Source organism: Bufo gargarizans, chromosome 2 (assembly GCF_014858855.1).
Source record: "Bufo gargarizans isolate SCDJY-AF-19 chromosome 2, ASM1485885v1, whole genome shotgun sequence".
Classification (NCBI taxonomy): domain Eukaryota; kingdom Metazoa; phylum Chordata; class Amphibia; order Anura; family Bufonidae; genus Bufo; species Bufo gargarizans.
In genome coordinates, this window is record NC_058081.1 from 505,391,541 (window position 1) to 505,407,000 (window position 15,460).

The window sequence follows — 15,460 nt, forward strand, 5'->3', positions numbered from 1 at the left end:
CTGTCAAAAATGTGGAGAGATAGGAGTAGACGATACACATATACTCTGGACAAGCGTAAGAATTCGAGAGTTCTGGGCAAAGGTTAACGGAAAAATAGAGGAATATCATCGGTTTAAAGCACCTAGTCAATTCGAAAACTGAATTTTGGGGGTGATGGAAGGAGTGGATACCCCTCAACACCGAGAGATAGCATCTAAACTCCTATTCCATGCTAGGAGATGCATTGTTCCTCACTGGGGGGGTAGTGCTGTTCCCACTGTTAATGAATGGGAGAGCTCCACCAGAGTCTCACTGGCCAGCGAGGAATTTCACCTGGGTAATAAAAATAAAAAAATCTAGATTTGCCAGAACATGGCAGAATTGGTTAAATTAAATAGTAGATAATTTTGGGCGGATGGGTCGGGGAGATGTGGAGGGATGGGGGGTAGAAGAAGGGAAAATATTATTTTATATATATATATATTTTTTTTTTTTTTGGGAACAAGTGGCGGCTTAAGGAAGGGGGGGGGGATCTTATTGTATGTAAATTAATTAAATTGTTTGTAAAAAGAATATTATTGTTTGTAAAAAAGTAATAAAGATATAATAAAAAAAATGTATCTTATGACTCACGTCCTCGAGGAAATAACATATTTTTTATACATCAGCTTACTTAATGTGGAAGTAAGCTATATAACACATATTTATTGATAACATTATCTCTTTTTCAGCCTGGAGTTTATTTCACTATTCATGCATTTTTTGAGTTTTAGCAATCAATAGTTATACACAGAGGGGGAAATCCATTCATTAGTGGATGTCATCTGTGAATGTAATATTTTTTATATCATTAATGTGATTTGATTTATATATTTTTATCTTTAGTACCTTTAATGAACTTTGATCTTTTATTTAACCACTTCAGCCCCGCTAGGTGAAACCCCCTTCATGACCAGGCCACTTTTTACACTTCGGCACTACACTCCTTTCACCATTTATCGCTCGGTCATGCAACTTACCACCCAAATGAATTTTACCTCCTTTTCTTCTCACTAATAGAGCTTTCATTTGGTGGTATTTTATTGCTGCTGACATTTTTACTTTTTTTGTTATTAATCAAAATGTAACGATTTTTTTGCAAAAAAATGACATTTTTCACTTTCAGCTGTGAAATTTTGCAAAAAAAACGACATCCATATATAAATTTTTCGCTAAATTTATAGTTCTACATGTCTTTGATAAAAAAAAAATGTTTGGGCAAAAAAAAAAAATGGTTTGGGTAAAAGTTATAGCGTTTACAAACTATGGTACAAAAATGTGAATTTCCGCTTTTTGAAACGGCTCTGATTTTCTGAGCACCTGTCATGTTTCCTGAGGTTCTACAATGCCCAAACAGTAGAAAAACCCCACAAATGACCCCATTTCGGAAAGTAGACACCCTAAGGTATTCGCTGATGGGCATAGTGAGTTCATAGAACTTTTTATTTTTTGTCACAAGTTAGCGGAAAATGATGATGATTTTTATTTTTATTTTTTTTCTTACAAAGTCTCATATTCCACTAACTTGCGACAAAAAATAAAAAATTCTAGGAACTCACCATGCCCCTCACAGAATACCTTGGGGTGTCTTCTTTCCAAAATGGGGTCACTTGTGGGGTAGTTATACTGCCCTGGCAATTTAGGGGCCCAAATGTGTGAGAAGAACTTTGCAATCAAAATGTGTAAGAAATGAACGGTGAAATCCGAAAGGTGCACTTTGGAATATGCGCCCCTTTGCCCACCTTGGCAGCAAAAAAGTGTCACACATGTGGTATCGCCGTACTCAGGAGAAGTTGGGGAATGTGTTTTGGGGTGTCATTTTACATATACCCATGCTGGGTGAGAGAAATATCTTGGCAAAAGACAACTTTTCCCATTTTTTTATACAAAGTTGGCATTTGACCAAGATATTTTTCTCACCCAGCATGGGTATATCTAAAATGACACCCCAAAACACATTCCCCAACTTCTCCTGAGTACGGCGATACCAGATGTGTCACACTTTTTTGCTGCCAAGGTGGGCAAAGGGGCACATATTCCAAAGTGCACCTTTCGGATTTTGCAGGGCATTTTTTACACATTTTGATTGCAAGGTACTTCTCACACATTTGGGCCCCTAAATTGCCAGGGCAGTATAACTACGCCACAAGTGACCCCATTTTGGAAAGAAGACACCCTAAGGTATTCCGTGAGGGGCATGGCGAGTTCCTAGAATTTTTTATTTTTTGTCACAAGTTAGCGGAAAATGATGATTTTTTTTTTTCTCTTTTTTCCTTACAAAGTCTCATATTCCACTAACTTGCGACAAAAAATAAAAAATTCTAGGAACTCGCCATGCCCCTCACAGAATACCTTGGGGTGTCTTCTTTCCAAAATGGGGTCACTTGTGGCGTAGTTATACTGCCCTGGCAATTTAGGGGCCCAAATGTGTGAGAAGTACTTTGCAATCAAAATCTGTAAAAAATGACCGGTGAAATACGAAAGGTGCACTTTGGAATATGTGCCCCTTTGCCCACCTTGGCATCAAAAAAGTGTCACACATCTGGTATCGCTGTACTAAGGGGAAGTTGGGGAATGTGTTTTGGGGTGTCATTTTACATATACCCATGCTGGGTGAGAGAAATATCTTGGCAAACGACAACTTTTCCCATTTTTTTATACAAAGTTGGCCTTTGACCAAGATATTTTTCTCACCCAGCATGGGTATATGTAAAATGACACCCCAAAACACATTCCCCAACTTCTCCTGAGTACGGCGATACCAGATGTGTCACACTTTTTTGCTGCCAAGGTGGGCAAAGGGGCACATATTCCAAAGTGCACCTTTCGGATTTTGCAGGCCATTTTTTACACATTTTGATTGCAAAGTACTTCTCACACATATGGGCCCCTAAATTGCCAGGGCAGTATAACTACGCCACAAGTGACCCCATTTTGGAAAGAAGACACCCCAAGGTATTCCGTGAGGGGCACTGCGAGTTCCTAGAATTTTTTATTTTTTTGTCACAAGTTAGCGGAAAATGATGATGTTTTTTTTTTTGTTTTTTTTCTTACAAAGTCTCATATTCCACTAACTTGCGACAAAAAATAAAAAATTCTAGGAACTCACCATGCCCCTCACAGAATACCTTGGGGTGTCTTCTTTCCAAAATGGGGTCACTTGTGGGGTAGTTATACTGCCCTGGCAATTTAGGGGCCCATATGTGTGAGAAGAACTTTGCAATCAAAATGTGTAAAAAATGGCCTGCAAAATCCGAAAGGTGCACTTTGGAATATTTGCCCCTTTGCCCACCTTGGCATCAAAAAAGTGTCACACATCTGGTATCGCCGTACTCAGGAGAAGTTGGGGAATGTGTTTTGGGGTGCCATTTTACATATACCCATGCTGGGTGAGAGAAATATGTTGGCAAAAGACAACTTTTCCCATTTTTTTATACAAAGTTGGCATTTGACCAAGATATTTATCTCACCCAGTATGGGTATATGTAAAATGACACCCCAAAACACATTCCCCAACTTCTTCTGAGTACGGCGATACCAGATGTGTCACACTTTTTTGCAGCCTAGATGCGCAAAGGTGCCCAAATTCCTTTTAGGAGGGCATTTTTAGACATTTGGATCCCAGACTTCTTCTCACGCTTTAGGGCCCCTAAAAAGCCAGGGCAGTATAAATACCCCACATGTGACCCCACTTTGGAAAGAAGACACCCCAAGGTATCCAATGAGGGGCCTGGCAAGTTCATAGAATTTTTTTTTTTTTCGCATAAGTTAGCGGAAATAGATTTTTTTTTGTTTTTTCTCACAAAGTCTCACTTTCCGCTAACTTAGGACAAAAATTTCAATCTTTCATGGACTCAATATGCCCCTCAGCAAATACCTTGGGGTGTCTTCTTTCCAAAATGGGGTCAGTTGTGGGGTGTTTGTACTGCCCTGGCATTTGAGGGTCTCCGCAAACATTACATGTATGGCCAGCATTAGGAGTTTCTGCTATTCTCCTTATATTGAGCATACAGGTAATGAGATTTTTTTTTCCGTTCAGCCTCTGGGCTGAAAGAAAAAAATGAACGGCACAGATTTCTTCATTCGCATCGATCAATGTGGATGAAAAAATCTCTGCCCAAAAAAAAAAATGGAGGGGAAAGGCGTCTGCCAGGACATAGGAGCTCCGCCCTACATCCATACCCACTTAGCTCGTATGCCCTGGCAAACCAGATTTCTCCATTCACATCAATCGATGTGGATGAATAAATCATTGCCGGGATTTTTTTTTTTATATATATATATATATACATACAAAGTGCTTGCCAAAGCATAGGAACGCCGCCTCCTCCTCAGCTCGTATGCCTCGGCAAACGTATCTGTCACTGCAGAGGAGAAAATCCCGTCTTGCAGCGCCGCATACACCGACTTGCGTGTAATCTGACAGCAGCGCAATGCTTCTGTCAGAATGCACATCGGTGCTGCAGCTAGTAGATCGGTTGGTCCACCTGGAAGGTAAAAAGACAAAAAAAAAAAAAAAAAGAAAAAACCAGGCCACAACGCAATAATTTTATTAACTTTGGAACAGAACATGTAACTTTAACTTTTGGAACTAAACATTAACCTGTTTGCTTACCTGTTTTTTTTTTTTTTTTTTTTTTTTTTTTTTTTACCTTTATAGAACAAACCTCTCCTTCCCCATAGGTCAATGTGCAAAGCGCAAATCGCCCAAAGATGTGGCGAAGTGCGTTATGCACTTTGTCCCATGTGAAAGGAGACGTTTGCAGCAGCTGTGAGTGAATGGGCCCTAATAGCCCTGTGTGCCTATCCTGGTGAGATGATCCCTATGCTAATAGTGTACCTGTGAGTGGTACTTCCGGAAACACTCTCCAAAGCATAGGGCAGGGTGGTCGGGACAGTCAGGACAGAAATAGCGGGTGTCACGCCTTATTCCACTCCTGCTACAGACACGACATTTTTTTCGGGGTGGCGGTCGGTTTGAGGTACCAGCAACGACACTGGGGAAGTGTCGCTCGTGTAGACGGCTAACTACACTGGTGGATGGGGCCACGGAACCTCCTGGATACAGGAGGTTCGCGATGATCTCTTCCTGAAATTTGAGGAAGGATCCAGTTCTCCCAGCCTTACTGTAGAGAACAAAACTATTGTACAGAGCCAATTGAATTAAATATACAGACACCTTCTTATACCAGCGTCTGGTGCGTCGGGAAACTAAACACGGAGCCAACATCTGGTCATTGAAGTCGACCCCTCCCATGTGGAGGTTATAGTCGTGGACTGAGAGGGGCTTTTCATTGACACGGGTTGCTCGCTCAATTTGTATTGTCGTGTCTGCGTGAATGGAGGAGAGCATGTAAACGTCACGCTTGTCTCTCCATTTCACCGCGAGCAGTTCTTCGTTACACAGTGCGGCCCTCTGCCCCCTTGCAAGACGGGTGGTAACGAGCCGTTGGGGGAAGCCCGCGCGACTAGTTCGCGCGGTACCACAGGCGCCAATCCGTTCTAGAAACAAATGCCTAAAGAGGGCCACACTTGTGTAAAAATTGTCCACATAAAGATGGTACCCCTTGCCGAATGAGGGTGACACCAAGTCCCAAACTGTCTTCCCACTGCTCCCCAGGTAGTCAGGGCAACCGACCGGCTCCAGGGTCTGATCTTTTCCCTCATAGACCCGAAATTTGTGGGTATAGCCTGTGGCCCTTTCACAGAGCTTATACAATTTGACCCCATACCGGGCGCGCTTGCTTGGGATGTATTGTTTGAAGCCAAGGCGCCCGGTAAAATGTATTAGGGACTCGTCTATGCAGATGTTTTGCTCTGGGGTATAAATATCTGCAAATTTCAGGTTGAAATGGTCTATGAGGGGCCGAATTTTGTGGAGCTGGTCAAAAGCAGGGTGGCCCCTGGGACGGGAGGTGCTGTTATCGCTAAAGTGCAGGAAACGCAGGATGGTCTCAAATCGTGTCCTGGACATAGCAGCAGAGAACATGGGCATGTGATGAATTGGGTTCGTGGACCAATATGACCGCAATTCATGTTTTTTTGTCAGGCCCATGTTGAGGAGGAGGCCCAGAAAAGTTTTAATTTCGGAAACTTGGACTGGTTTCCACCGGAAAGACTGGGCATAAGAGCTTCCCGGGTTAGCGGTTATAAATTGTGTGGCATATCTGTTTGTTTCGGCCACAACTAAGTCTAAAAGCTCCGCAGTTAAGAACAGCTCAAAAAATCCCAGGGCCGAACCGATCTGAGCCGTCTCAACTCGAACTCCAGACTGGGCAGTGAAAGGGAAAACTACGGGTGCGGCGGAAGTTGGGGACTGCCAATCAGGGTTTGCCAGCACCTCTGGGATTCTAGGGGCTCTACGGGCACGTCTTTGCGGTGGCTGCAACGGGGTCACTACTGCACGTGCCACCGTACCAGCTTCAACTGCCCTTCTGGTGCTCGCTACTTCACCAGGTTGTACGGCAGTGCTGGTACTAGGTCCAGGAAGGGCTGGGCTGCTGGTGTATGCCTCACCACGTAATCCGACAGCACCAGCCCCACTCTGCTGCTCTTGAAGCGGATCCTGCGCAACCTGCGGTCTAGCGACACGGGGCCGGGTACGCCTGCTGCTATCAGGGACCTCAGCCTCCTCGTCCGAACTTTGGGTCAGAGAGCCACTGCTTTCTACAGGTTCGTATTCTGACCCGCTGGATTCATCAGATGAGGGTTCCCACTCCTCATCCGACTGGGTCAGAAGCCTGTAGGCCTCTTCAGAAGAATACCCCCTGTTAGACATGTGGGCAACTAAATTTCGGGGTATTCCCTGAGACTACCCAAGAAAAAAAAAGCAAGCCTGTCTTACAAAGGGGAGCCTAGCGAAGTACCGGAGGCCGCTGCGGTTGATAAAAAATATCAAAACTGATTTTTTTATCGCCGCAGTGCGTGTAAAGTGAATGTGCAGTGATCAAAAAATAATAATTTTTTTGTCACTGCGGTGGGGCGGGCGTGGGCAAACGCACGTGTGGGCGACCGATCAGGCCTGATCGGGCAAACACTGCGTTTTGGGTGGAGGGCGAACTAAAGTGACACTAGTACTATTATAGATCTGACCGTGATCAGTTTTGATCACTTTCAGATACTATAAAAGTACAAATGCTGATTAGCGATACGCTAATCAGCGAATAACGGACTGCGGTGCGGTGGGCTGGGCGCTAACTGATCGCTAACTACCTAACCAAGGGACCTAAACTATACCTAAAACCTAACGGTCAATAACAGTGAAAAAAAAAAAAGTGACAGTTTGCACTGATCACTTTTTTTCCTTTTCACTAGTGATTGACAGGGTGATCAAAGGGTTAATTGGGTGCTGGGAGGTGATCTGGGGGCTAAGTGTACTGTAGTGGGTACTCACAGTAATGATGTGCTCCTCTGCTCCTCTCCTGGAACCAACCGACCAAAAGAAGGAGCAGAGGAGCACAGCAGCCATATAACCCCATCATATTTACTAATATGATGGGTTATCTGGCTGCTGATTCGTTTTTTTGAAAATCATCAACCTGCCAGCCAATGATCGTGGCCGGCAGGTTGATGACGAAGTTCTTCTTTGAATTTTGCCGGCCCGCGATGCGCATGCGCGGGCCGGCTTACCCGGAAATCTCGCGTCTCGCGAGAGGACGCACCGGCGCGTCCACCCAGAACAGCACGACCGCCGCGAAGACGCAATCCTGCGTACGGCGGTCGTGAGGAGGTTAAACAGCTTCCTAGTGGTCCCGACTGTTAGAATGCCAATCTATATTTATTCTTTTGGCTAATGTAGGTAATTTCCTGGGAATATCTCAGGAACGGTACGTCCTTCCCGCACACCTGATGTACCTGTGTGCCAAATTTGGTGACGACTGGTCCAGTGGTTTGGTCGTGCATAAAGAACAGACAGACAGATGGAAAGACAGAAACTCATTTTTATATATGACACAGCGCCCTGCCCCTTTAAAGCTGACCTACAGCAGAAAAATGGCTGGGTTGTTATGGAAACCTGAAGTAAAACTGTGTGTATGTGGAGACTAAAGGCCTGCGAGCTTCTATTGGCTGATAAAGGACATGTGGCCGTGTGTATGGCAGTTGGGATATGAGTGAAAGATTTGTAGGCTTCTATTGGCTAATGCAGGTAATTGTTTGGGAATATCTCAGGAACGGTACATCCTAGAGAGCTGAGACCCGGTCTTAAACCTGCCCGTACACCTGATGTACAGTACAGACCAAAAGTTTGGACACACCTTCTCATTCAAAGAGTTTTCTTTATTTTCATGACTATTAAAATTGTAGATTCACACTGAAGGCATCAAAACTATGAATTAACACATGTGGAATTATATACATAACAAAAAAGTGTGAAACAACTGAACATATGTCATATTCTAGGTTCTTCAAAGTAGCCACCTTTTGCTTTGATTACTGCTTTGCACACTCTTGGCATTCTCTTGATGAGCTTCAAGAGGTAGTCACCTGAAATGGTTTTCACTTCACAGGTGTGCCCTGTCAGGTTTAATAAGTGGGATTTCTTGCCTTATAAATGGGGTTGGGACCATCAGTTGCGTTGTGGAGAAGTCAGGTGGATACACAGCTGATAGTCCTGCTGAATAGACTGTTAGAATTTGTATTATGGCAACAAAAAAGCAGCTAAGTAAAGAAAAACGAGTGGCCATCATTACTTTAAGAAATGAAGGTCAGTCAGTCCGAAAAATTGGGAAAACTTTGAAAGTGTCCCCAAGTGCAGTCACAAAAACCACCAAGCGCTACAAAGAAACTGGCTCACATGCGGACCGCCCCAGGAAAGGAAGACCAAGAGTCACCTCTGCTGCGGAGGATAAGTTCATCCGAGTCACCAGCCTCAGAAATCGCAGGTTAACAGCAGCTCAGATTAGAGACCAGGTCAATGCCACACAGAGTTCTAGCAGCAGACACATCTCTAGAACAACATGTTAAGAGGAGACTGTGTGAATCAGGCCTTCATGGTAGAATATCTGCTAGGAAACCACTGCTAAGGACAGGCAACAAGCAGAAGAGACTTGTTTGGGCTAAAGAACACAAGGAATGGACATTAGACCAGTGGAAATCTGTGCTTTGGTCTGATGAGTCCAAATTTGAGATCTTTGGTTCCAACCACTGTGTCTTTGTGCGATGCAGAAAAGGTGAACGGATGGACTCTACATGCCTGGTTCCCACCGTGAAGCATGGAGGAGGAGGTGTGATGGTGTGGGGGTGCTTTGCTGGTGACACTATTGGGGATTTATTCAAAATTGAAGGCATACTGAACCAGCATGGCTACCACAGCATCTTGCAGCGGCATGCTATTCCATCCGGTTTGCGTTTAGTTGGACCATCATTTATTTTTCAACAAGATAATGACCCCAAACACACCTCCAGGCTGTGTAAGGGCTATTTGACCATGAAGGAGAGTGATGGGGTGCTGTGCCAGATGACCTGGCCTCCATAGTCACCGGACCTGAACCCAATTTAGATGGTTTGGGGTAAGCTGGACCGCAGAGTGAAGGCAAAAGGGGCAACAAGTGCTAAGCATCTCTGGGGACTCCTTCAAGACTGTTGGAAGACCATTTCAGGTGACTACCTCTTGAAGCTCATCAAGAGAATGACAAAGCAGTAATCAAAGCAAAAGGTGGCTACTTTGAAGAACCTAGAATATGACATATTTTCAGTTGTTTCATACTTTTTTGTTATGTATATAATTCCACATGTGTTAATTCATAGTTTTGATGCCTTCAGTGTGAATCTACAATTTTCATAGTCAGGAAAATAAAGAAAACTCTTTGAATGAGAAGGTGTGTCCAAACTTTTGGTCTGTACTGTATATATAAAGAGACTAGCAGAAGGACCCGGCTTCGCACGGGTATATTTAATCTATTTCATTTCATGTTTCCGTGTGTCGTAAAAAAAATATCAACAGCATCCCCCATAACAGTGATCTCTACAGTACCTGCCCCTTTAACAATGAACTCCACAGTGCCCGCCTCTTTAACAGTGATCTCCACGGTGTCTGCCCCTTTAACAGTGACCATCACAGTGACCGCCCCTTTAACAGTGACCTCCACACTGCCCGCTCCTTTAACAGTGACCGCCTCTTTAACAGTGACCTCCACAGTGCCCACCCCTTTAACAGTGACTTTCACAGTACCCGCCCCTTTAACAGTGACCTCCACAGTGCCCTCCCCTTTAACATTGACCACCCATTTAACAGTGACCTTCATAATGGCCACCTCTTTAACAGTGACCTCCACAGTACCCACCCCTTTAAGTGACTTCCACAGTGCTTGCCCTTTAACAGAGACCTCCACATTGCCCGCCTTTAATAGGAACCTCCACACAGTGTCTGCCCCTTTAACAGTGACCTCAACAGTGCCCGCCCCTTTAATAGTGACCTCCAAATTGCCTGTCCCTTTAATAGTGACCACCCCTTTAAAAGTGACCTCCACAGTGCCCACCCCTTTAAGATTGACGGCCCCTTTAAAAGTGACCTCCACAGTTCCTTCCCCTTTAACAGTGACCTCCCCAGTGCCCACCTCTTTAGGATTGACGGCCCCTTTAAAAGTTACCTCCACAGTACCTTCCTCTTTAACAGTGACCTCCACAGTGCCCACCCCTTTAAGATTGACCACCCGTTTAAAAGTGACCTCAGCTGTGCCCTCCTCGTTAACATTGACCACCCCTTTAACAGTGAGCCTCACAGTGCCCGCCCCTTTACGAGTGAGCCCACACAGTGCCTGCCCCTTAAAAAGTGACCACCACTTTAACAGTGACCTTCATAGTGGCCATCCTTGTAATAGTGACCTCCACAGTGCCCGCCCCTTTAACAGTGACCTCCACAGTGCCCGCCCCTTTAACAATGACTTTTACAGTTCTCGCCCCTTTAGCATTGACCTTCAGCGTGCCCGCCCCTTTAACAGTGACCTTAACAGTGATTGCTCCTTTAACAGTGACCTCCATAGTGCCCGCCCCCTTTAATAGTGACCTCCACAGTGTCCGCCCCTTTAACAGTGACCTCCACCATGCCCGCCCCTTTAACAGTGACCTCCACATTGCCTGTCCCGTTAATAGTGACAGCCCCATTAACAGTGAACTCCACAGTACCTGCCCCTTTAACAGTGACCTCTACAGTGCACGTCCCATTTTACGGTATTCACCTGAGGGGTTAGGTCATGTGATATTTTTATAGAGCAGGTTATTACAGACGCGGCGATACCTAATATATATACTTTTTTAATTTACTTAAGTTTTACACGATAACAGCTTTTTAAAAACAAAAAAAATCATGTTTTAGTGTCTCCATATTCTGAGCCATAGTTTTTTTTATTTTTTGGGCGATTGTCTTAGGTAGGGGCTCATTTTTTGCAGGATGAGGTGACGGTTAGATTGGTACTATTTTGGTGGGCATACGCTTTTTTGATCACTTGCTGTTGTACTTTTTGTGATGTAAGGTGACAAAAAAATTGTTTATTTAGCACAGTTTTTATTCTTTACGGTGTTCATCTGAGGGGTTAGGTCATGTGATATGTTTATAGAGCAGGTCGATACAGACGCGGCGATACCTAATATACCAATTTTTGTTTAAACTTTATTTGGGGAAAATGACGTTTTTGTTTATTTTTACTTGAAACTTTTAAATTTTTTGGGGTAAAACTATTTTTTCAACTTTTTTTTGTCCCACTTTGGGACTTCAACTTTTGGGGGTCAAATCTCCTTTACAATGCATTCCAATACTTTTGTATTGGAATGCATTAGCTGTATGAGTAATACAGTGTGTATTACTCATACAGCTTCCGGCCTGTGAGATCCAGGGGGCTGGATCTCACAGGCTCGTCATCGGAAGGCAGTGCTGATGCCTAAGGAAGGCATTGCGCTGCCTTCCATGCCATCGGGTACCCCCTACAGCCGCACGGGGACCCGATGGCACCGCCGCTGCAACCTGTAATAGCCGCAAACCCCAGGTCTGAATTAAGCTGCGGTTTGCAGCGATTGCCGACACGAGGGGGGGGGGGGGTCACAGGAACTCCCCGCGCATTGTCCCCGGGTGCCTGCTCAATGATTTGAGCAGGCACCTTGTTCCGATCACTGCCCGCCGGGCGGCGGTGATCGGAACTACACATGACGTACCGTTATGTCATGTGTCCTTAAGTACTGGGACATCATGCCGTACCGGTACGTCATGTGTCCGGAACAGGTGTCCACAGTGCCCGCCCCATTAACAGTGCCCGCCCCATTAACAGTGACTGCCTTTTTAACAGTGACCTCCACAGTGCCCACCCCTTTAATAGTGACCTCCACAGTGCCCGTCCCTTTAACAGTGACCTCCACAGTGCCCGCCCCTTTAACAGTGACCTCCACTATGCCCGCTCCTTTAACAATGACCTTCACAGCGCCCACCCCTTTAACTGTGACTTCCACAGTGCCCGCCCCTTTTACAGTGACCTCCACAGTGCCCGTCCCTTTAAAAGTGACTTTCACAGTGCCTGCCCCTTTAACAGTGACCTTTACAGTGCCCGCCCCTATAACAGTGACCTCCACAGTGCCCGCCCCTTTAACAGTGACCGCCACAGTGCCTGCCCCTTTAACAGTGACCTTTACAGTGCCCACCCCTTTAACAGTGACCTCCACAGTGCCCACCCCTTTAATAGTGACCTCCACAGTGTCCTCAACAATGCTCGCCCCTTTAACAATAACCTCCACAGTGTTCGCCCCTTTAACAGTGACCTCCACATTGCCCGTCCCTTTAATTGTGACCGCCCATTTAACAGTGACCTCCACAGTACCCGCCCCTTTAACAGTGAACTCCACAGCGGATGTCCGTTTAACAGTGGCCCCTTCCCCCTATGCATGTAGCAGTGTAGTTGTACCATCATATGTCATATGACTGAATATTTAACCACTTCACATCCGGGCCGTTTGCCTCCTTCCTGACCAGGCCTAATTTTGCAAATCTGACATATCTCACTTTATGTGGTAATAACTTTGGAACACTTTTAATTATCCAAGCCATTCACAGATTGTTTTCTCGTGACACATAGTACTTCATGTGGGGGGTTCAGTCAGCACAACCCTGTATGCAGGTGCACATTGCTATGGCGAAATACACATACAAACGCAAAAACACAAATGCAATGGCACTCTGCAACCAGCACTCTGCCCTGCCTCTATGCTGGATGTTGAATGAGGTATTAGTGTACATTTTGGCATCCCTGGATCCGATGGAAGCTGTTATGGCACCAGACGGGGTTAAAAGCAGAGTGTGCCTGGCGTGCATGCTGTACCTGTGCTCCCTGGACTTTGTGTGGCTGTCATGGCCCATAACAGGTAGGAACCAGTGTTAGGGACCACTCATAGAGGCGACCTTGACGTGGTGAGTGGCTTATTACGCTTTGGCCAAAATGTACACTAATGCCTCATTCAACATCCAGCATAGAGGCAGGGCAGAGTGCTGGTTGCAGAGTGCCATTGCATTTGTGTTTTTGCGTTTGTATGTGTATTTCGCCATAGCAATGTGCACCTGCATACAGGGTTGTGCTGACTGAACCCCCCACATTTTTTTCTTTGTAGTATATATTGGAGGCGTAGCGATCTCCATGCAGTCTTGCACACCTGACCAGTTAGGCTGCCCTGGAGGCTGGTTTTAAAGTCAGTATAAAACTGAGTCTGCTTTTATAGCGCCTACCAGTAGCCATTTGGCTCCAGGAGAAGTATATAGTGGGCTCAGCATGCATGTTGGTACTTGCATCCCTGGATCCAATGGAAGCTGTTATGGCACCGGACGGGGTTAAAAGCAGAGTGTGCCTGGCGTGCATGCTGTACCTGCGCTCACTGGACTTTGTGTGGCTGTCATGGCCCATAACAGGTAGGAACCAGTGTTAGGGACCACTCATAGAGGCGACCTTGACGTGGTGAGTGGCTTATTACGCTTTGACCAAAATGTACACTAATGCCTCATTCAACATCCAGCATAGAGGCAGGGCAGAGTGCTGGTTGCAGAGTGCCATTGCATAAATCTGTGTCAATATAGTTCACCTTTATTTATGAAAAAATCCCAAATTTACCCAAAAATTTGAAAAATTCGCAATTTTAAAAATTTCCATTTATATCCTATTAAAGGGTTTCTACTACTTAGGTGTCACATATTTAGCTGTCAGACACTAGCGATCCGCTAGTGTCTGCTCTGGCCAACCATCCTAATATAATTGCTTTTGGGGCGGTGGTTTGGCTAAAAAAACTACTTTTATTAATATGCTAATGAGCCTCTAGGTGCTATGGGGGCGTCATTAGCACCTAGAGGCTCCGTCTACCTTCAGAAACTGCCGCCGCCGAGCGCGTCCCTCCAGCCCGCCCATCTCCTCCTGAATGCGATCGTATGTATTCTGCGCATGCGCAGTGAATGTCTGACAGCTTCCTTGCTCAGACATCTCCACTGCGCCTGCGCGATGACGCCATAGTGCTCCGAGGAACAGGCGCAGTGGAGATGTCTGAGCAGGGAAGCTGTCAGACATTCACTGCGCATGCGCAGAATACAGGCGCTCACAAGGAGGATCGCATTCAGGAAGAGATGGGCGGGCTGGAGGGACGCGCTGGGCGGCGGCAGTTTCTGAAGGTAGACGGAGCCTCTAGGTGCTAATGACGCCCCCATAGCACCTAGAGGCTCATTAGCATATTAATAAAAGTAGTTTTTTTAGCCAAACCACCGCCCCAAAAGCAATTATATTAGAATGGTTGGCCAGAGCAGACACTAGCGGATCGCTAGTGTCTGACAGCTAAATATGTGACACCTAAGTGGTAGAAACCCTTTAAAACAGAAAGTGATACCTCATAAAATATTTATTACTTAACATTTCCCATATGTCTTCTTTATTGTTTTAGGACGTTAGAAGGCTTAGAATTTTAGAAGCAATTCCTAAAATTCTGAAGAAAATTGCCAAAACCCACTTTTTAAGGACCAGTTCAGGTCTGAAGTCACTTTGTGGGGCTTACATAGTGAATACCCCCATAAATGACCCCATTGTAGAAATTGCACCTCTCATGTTACTTCAAACTGATTTTACTAACTTTGTTAACCCTTTAGGCGTTCCACAAGAATTAAAGGAAAATGGAGATAAAATTTTAAAATTTCACTTTTTTGCCAGATTTTCCATTTAAATACATTTTTTTTTCAACACATCGAGGGTTAACAGCCAAACAAAATTCTATATTTATTACCCTGATTCTGCGGTTTACAGAAACACCCCACATGTGGTCATAAACTGCTGTATGGGCACACGGCAGGGCGCAGAAGAAACATGGCTTTTGGAAGGCAGATTTTGCTCAACTGGTTTTTAGATGCCATGTCCCATTTGAAGCCCCTCTGATGCACCCTTACAGTAGAGACTCCTAAAAAATGACCCCTAGGGGATAAATTTTGGAAACTGA